Here is a 6470-nt window from a genome sequence, read left to right as displayed (position 1 = left end):
TTTTCACATGTTCAATTATATAAGTATATATATATCAATGGTATTTCATTTAACATTTGAATACCTCATCTCATGCAATGACATGATTCATATCTTTGATCAATACTTGAATTCATTGAAGTTTCAAATATCAATTCATCAATTCATATCTCATTTCTCATCTCATAGTCATTTCTCATATTTTCCATTTCAATATTTTCTCATCTCATATTCATTTCTCATCTTTTTCATTTCAATATCAATCGCATAAATTATTATTTTACTTTCCCCTATTAACACGACACGGACTCGGACGGATACATGGATCCAACCAACACACCAGTTTGGCACTCAGTGCCTCATCGGATAAATTCGAAGTAATAATTGCGCCTAGCGCTATATAAATTGACACTCAGTGTCTCATTGGTTAAACCGAAGCAAATTGGCACCCAGTGCCTCATCGACTCGAGGTCGAAGTAACCCCTGAACTCTTCCTATCCTATGGCATGCCATCTATATCTAACTCAGCCTGGTACAGTTAATAGATATTCATTTCACTTTTCAATACAACCAATGTCTCAATTTCATGAATATATATCATCACATATAAGCATATATTCAATTTGATAATAATCACATTTTTCTCAATACACATATATTCAGAATCAATATATTTCATAATATACAAAATAAATCCATTTCATTTCAATTATGAATTTAATTCAATTCCCAAGTACCAAAGTACTAACCTCAATTGCTTACCATATGCAAGTAATTATATATGTAAATAATCTAATATTTAATTCGAATTATAGAAATACAAACTGTGATTTTCGAGCTATTCGACGTCGATTTTATCCTTCCCCTTTTTACTCGAGGATTCTGAACTATATTTTGCTAATTTTTTTAATTTAGTCCCTAAATCGAGACTAGTTTTAACCTTCACTTTTAAATTCATATTTTATACTAATTTCACTCTAGACCACATTTAGCTTCCTCTTTTCCAATTCAACCCCTTAATTTAAATTTTTTTGCAATTTAGTCCCTATTATTCAAAATCAACAATTAATTCCACAATTTAGTCCTTTTCCATTTCTAACTTAAAAATCTATCTATTTAATCCCTAATACTTAAACTATTCAACAATGTCAACATCTAAATCTTAAACAATACTAAAAATTACAATATGGGTCGAGTAGCCCTAAGTACCGGGATTCCAAAAATGTAAAAATTCTAAGTATAGGGACTAAATTACACTAACCAATTTGAGCTTTAGGCCGTGCGTCCTTGCTATTTCTTTCTTTCTTTCCTTTCTTTTTGTTTTCTTAATGTTTGCATGTAATAGTAATGAAAGAAGAAAACTTTTGGTTGTTTTAATGCACTATTATTATTATTGTTATTATTATTATTACTTATATTCATTAAGTTAACATATTATATAATATATATTATATATACATATCATAAATATTATTTCATTATGTACGTCCACTTCAATTGAAACAAAGGTATAATTGCTTCCTTAGTCCCTTTAATTTATTTTAATCTATAATTTAACTTTTAACTCTTATGCGATTTAGTCTCTGTACCTTAATAACTCTTAATTTCATAAAATTCACTAATCCAAAAATTAATTAGCTACCCAACTAACTTCTTAAATATTTAATTAAATATTTACGAGTCCGATTTACGAAAATAGAGTCCCAAAAATACGTTTTCCGAAACCCCCGACTATCTGGTCATTACAATTTTAGCTTAAGGATATAAAAATCTCTTAAATTAAAAAAAAGCAATTAAACCCCTTTTTTTTGCACTTAATTGGGGACTTGAATTTTCAAAATGCATTAAAAAAGGCCCTCAAACTTAAAAAAAAACAATTAAACCCTTATTATTTTTTTGTACTCAATTGAGTATTTGAACTGCCAAAATAAAAAAGGCCCTTTGACTGCTAACCATTAAAGTTAATTGCCCCTAATTTTGTTTTAGTTAAAGCCACCACTTGTCAACCACAATGTGACATATGACAAAAGATGATAAAAATTATAAAAAATTATAAAAATCGTAAAAATATATAAAAATATAAAAAATATAGAAAAAAATTATATAATTTTATAAAGTCGTAAGAAAATTATAAAAATTATCGTACCAAAAGAAGAATTTTATAACTTTCTATAAGTTTTATTGATTTTATTTTTTTATCATTTTTCGTCACATGCCACGCTGTGTTGCGACACGTGACGGCTTTAACTGAAAAAGATTGGGGTCGTTAACTTTAATGATCAACGATTAAGGTTAAAGATTAAAGGGCCTTTTTGATGCATTTTATAAATTTTTGTTATGATTTTTATAAAATTTTACAATTTTTTTTATATTTTTATGGTTTTTATAATTTTTGATAAATATTAAATATCTTTATATTTTTATTAAAATTTAATAATTTTTATTGATTTTATTTTTTTATAATTTTTTGCCACATGTCACGCCGTGGTTGCGACATGGGATGACTTTAAGTAAAAAAAAGAGGGACAATTAACTTTAAAGGTCAAAGGGTCTTTTTGATACATTTTGACGGTTAAAGTACCCAATTGAGTACAAAAATAAAAGGGGCTTAATTGTTTTTTTGAAAAAATTTGAGGGCTTTTTTTATATATTTTAAAAGTTCAAGTACCTCATCGAGTGGAAAAAAAATAGAGGCTTAATTGCTCTTTTAAAAAAGTTTGAGGGTTTTTTACACCCTTAAGCCTTTAATTTTTGTTACTTATCTTTAAAATTTTCAATTCTTTTAAATGCAAGTAAATATTTAAAAATAAAATATATGTATTTTTGTGTAACACATTATTATGTATATTTTTGTGTAGCACATGTGAACCTTGGAAGTAGCAACTAGCTTACCTTATGCAATGACACTGTTGTCTTCACCAAAATGCACTGCTGCAGCTGTAAATTTCATTTGTTAACTAAGACAAACTTAGAAACCATCGATAAATTGACTCCTTATCCACATTGGCATAATTAATTGTCTCATGTCCAGGAGCTGATTTATGAATAGCTACGGTGATTTACAACTTGGAACTGTGAATAGCTAATGAGAATTGACAGCATAATTGATCCAAGATGTTTTACAGTACATTTCTACTTTTACAGTACATTTCTACGTAGATCCTTGCATGCTGCATGAATTTATGAGAGCGTAAATAGAGATAAATAGGATATATGTATGAATCCGAATCAACTTGCCCAACTGCAATGTTCACTGGCATCTATACCACCAAATATACACATACTCACTGCATCAGTCAACTGTATGAAATAAACAACTTCGTTTCCTACGGTAATAGCATCAAAACAATTCAAGCTGAGACGACCATTAGTGTAACTAAGATTCAAATTTTTAATGAGTTTCTTATTATAACATGAAAAATACCTTGATCCAGGTGGACCAATTACCAATTACCACTTGCCCCAACCCCATCCAAATTCACTTTATATTGGCAACCCAAAATTTCAAGGCCCGATGTGTGTGAAACCACACTGTTACAAAGGGCAACTCTTTCCCAAACTGGAAAAACTAAAAATTTATAGCATAAACAATCGGTTTTAAACGAAATAAATTCATTGGGATTCCTAAAATGCCATGTTTGTTTGCTTGAACGAAACAAGTGATGGTCGAAAGGGTTGTTAAAGAAGCTGTTTTTACTTCCATATACCACAAAGGCAAAATCCATGTTGAAAGTTGCTTCTGTGTTGCAACAGACCTTCCAAAAAGTGTAGGCGGGAAAATAATATTTCCATGAGAGCGAGGGGCGTTCCGAGAATCGAACTCGGGACCTCTCGCACCCAAAGCGAGAATCATACCACTAGACCAAACGCCCATTCGATGCTTGAGAGATGCAGCTTTTACGTCTAGAACTATAGCTTTAATTTTTAATGGGGTTTTAGTACTTGGTATACCATGCTATTGTATGGAGAGTGCTATGGCATTTCGTATCTGTAAGTAATTCCTACCTTTGACCAGTCTTTGCTGCAAATGTCATATTTCTTAAATAATTTCACAACTCATATTTGCTCCAACTTTTACTTCTTTCAAGTGCCCTGAAATACTGAAACACCATAACTTCTTTGCGATACAATAATGGAAATCAAGCCAGCTTTTACCTGCGTTTCATACTATTAACCTATAGATCTAGCAGATATTTGTATGCAGTGAAGGGAAAACTCAAGAGAAAGATGAAGGGTACATAAATTGCAAGCCCCTTGCCTAATTATTCCACCTACTCATGCTTATATAAACATTCATGGTCCCATTAGTAAGTGATCTCAAGCACTACCAAGGAAAGAAAAGAGAATGAACGATGGCTTTTGGGGTTTCAAAATGCACCAGGGATTGATTTGATTGCAAGCCTCACACTGCAACAAAGTTGTGGTTATTATTCAACAAAAAGGATATAATATTAATCCAAGAGCCACAGCAAGCGTGATCCCAAGTTAGAAATGAATCTGTACATTAATTTATCACTAACCAAAATTCATTTAAATTGTTACACCAGTTGTTGAACAAACTGTGGAAAACTATATGTTGAATAAACTATAGATTGCATCATATCAACAAAATGATGTTGATCAAACAACACACATGCTTTTACTGCTGTCTACATCCTGTTGTTCTTGACGCATTTCAATTTCATATTGCTACTTAGTGGCATACATATGCAAAAAATATCAACCAAATGCCACAATTGTTGAAGCTTGAAAGAAAAGCCAGACAAAATACGGATCCATCAGTGTCTGTCTAACATGGCAGCTTTAACTTAAAAGTTGAAGTAATCTAAATTCCCAAGGCAGCCTCGTAAATAAGGGTGAGCATTCGATCGAATCGAGTCGAATCAAGTGAAAAAATTCGAGTTCACGGGTTCTATTTTATCATCCTAACTCGATTTGAAATTTTGTTGAATCAAATGAAATTGTTCAAGTTAAATTAAAAAATTAAACATGCCAAATTAAAATCTTATTATAGTATAACTAATTCCATGTCGAAGCACATAAATTTGAAAACTTTTTCAAAGCAGAATAAAAAAAATACTTTAAGTATAATAAACTTGAATCATTAATTCTTGTTTAGTTCCCAAATTTATTATTTTAGAAATTTTTTAATTTTTTAACTTTCTTTATATGTTTTTTAGATTTTTTTGAATTTTTATAATTTTTTTAAAATATAAATTTCAAAATTTTTATAAATATTTTAATTTTTTTGTAGGGATTAATTTGCTCATTCTCAAACTTGATAGGGACTAAAAAGATATTTGCATCAATTTATTATTCGAATTATTTGAATTGTAAAATTCAAATCAGTTCAAACTCGAAACTCAAATAATTTGAATAACTTAATTCAATTAACTCGAAATTTAAATTTTTTTTAAATGTAATTGAATTTTACCCATCCTTATTCATAAGCATTTCCATTTCCTTACCAATTATATTTGCAACAAGATTCACAATTTCGAAAACGAGGAGTTTTTAAAGACCCTGAAAGGGCGCAAGCAAGCAGTCAGTAAGTTTAAGAAAATGTTGAGGCTCCCATTTCTTCCTCTCTTGTCTTTCCTTCTTTTTCCTCTGCCTCGTCCATGCACCAGGACTCGTCCTATTGGCAAAATGTGCATACATTTCCAATACCAAACAATCCGGTAGGCTCTTGGGGTTCCCATTGTCAGCTTCAACGACCTTAATTTCCTCACTATCTTCTGTCAACTTCTTTGAACTTGAACTCTTAAATCTATTTTCGTAACAAAACGATAGCGTAAGTAACTAAAACATAATCTTTCAAATATAACTGACTAAAATGTAATTTGGGGCAAACTAAAGTGACTATTTTTATAATTTACCTTTAATTTAATTATATTTTTAAACTTTAATTATTTAATTAATTAAATAGTTACTTGAAAAATTTTTAAATTAATTCCCACGTCCTTTTTGTATTTATCAAGAAAACACATTCATTTATCAATGTCACCCATTTATTTTATTTCATCATTTTCATTCAATTCTACATGCAATTTATTTTTTATTTCAACAAGCTAGCGAAAAGATTCAAATATTCACTTTTTCTTTATTTTTTTATTTCTTTCGATTTTTCTAATTTTATTGGATTTTCAATATTTCAATTTTGTTTTGTGTTTTTCAATATTTTTTTGTATTTTAAAAATATTTTTAATTGATATTTAAAAAATGAAAATAAAAAAAAAATATATATATATATATAAATGAATGACAAATGTGGTAGTAAATACCACTTAATGCACTTTGACTCTTCCCTTACCACATGTGCGCAGCAGCTTCCTTAGGGTTTCAAAACCTTAACCTGAAATTTCATAAAGATGTGGGCCTTTTGGCCTCCTAGGCTGATTGGACTTGTACTTCTGAGTTTGACCCGATTTGGACTTGGACTTGACTTAATTTAAACCTTAAGTAAATAGATTTGGGCTTGACCCAATTTA

General features: G+C 29.8%; 1 non-coding gene across 1 annotated transcript; it reads right to left on the bottom strand.

The window, feature by feature from the left end:
* Nucleotides 1-3779: 3779 nt before the first annotated feature.
* TRNAP-UGG (transfer RNA proline (anticodon UGG)) lies at nucleotides 3780-3851 on the bottom strand. The gene has a single exon. It is a non-coding gene; the product is annotated as a tRNA-Pro (tRNA).
* Between the last annotated feature and the right edge of the window lie 2619 nt (nucleotides 3852-6470).

Source organism: Gossypium hirsutum, chromosome D02 (assembly GCF_007990345.1).
Source record: "Gossypium hirsutum isolate 1008001.06 chromosome D02, Gossypium_hirsutum_v2.1, whole genome shotgun sequence".
Taxonomy (NCBI): domain Eukaryota; kingdom Viridiplantae; phylum Streptophyta; class Magnoliopsida; order Malvales; family Malvaceae; genus Gossypium; species Gossypium hirsutum.
This window is presented reverse-complemented; position numbering and strand designations above follow the sequence as displayed.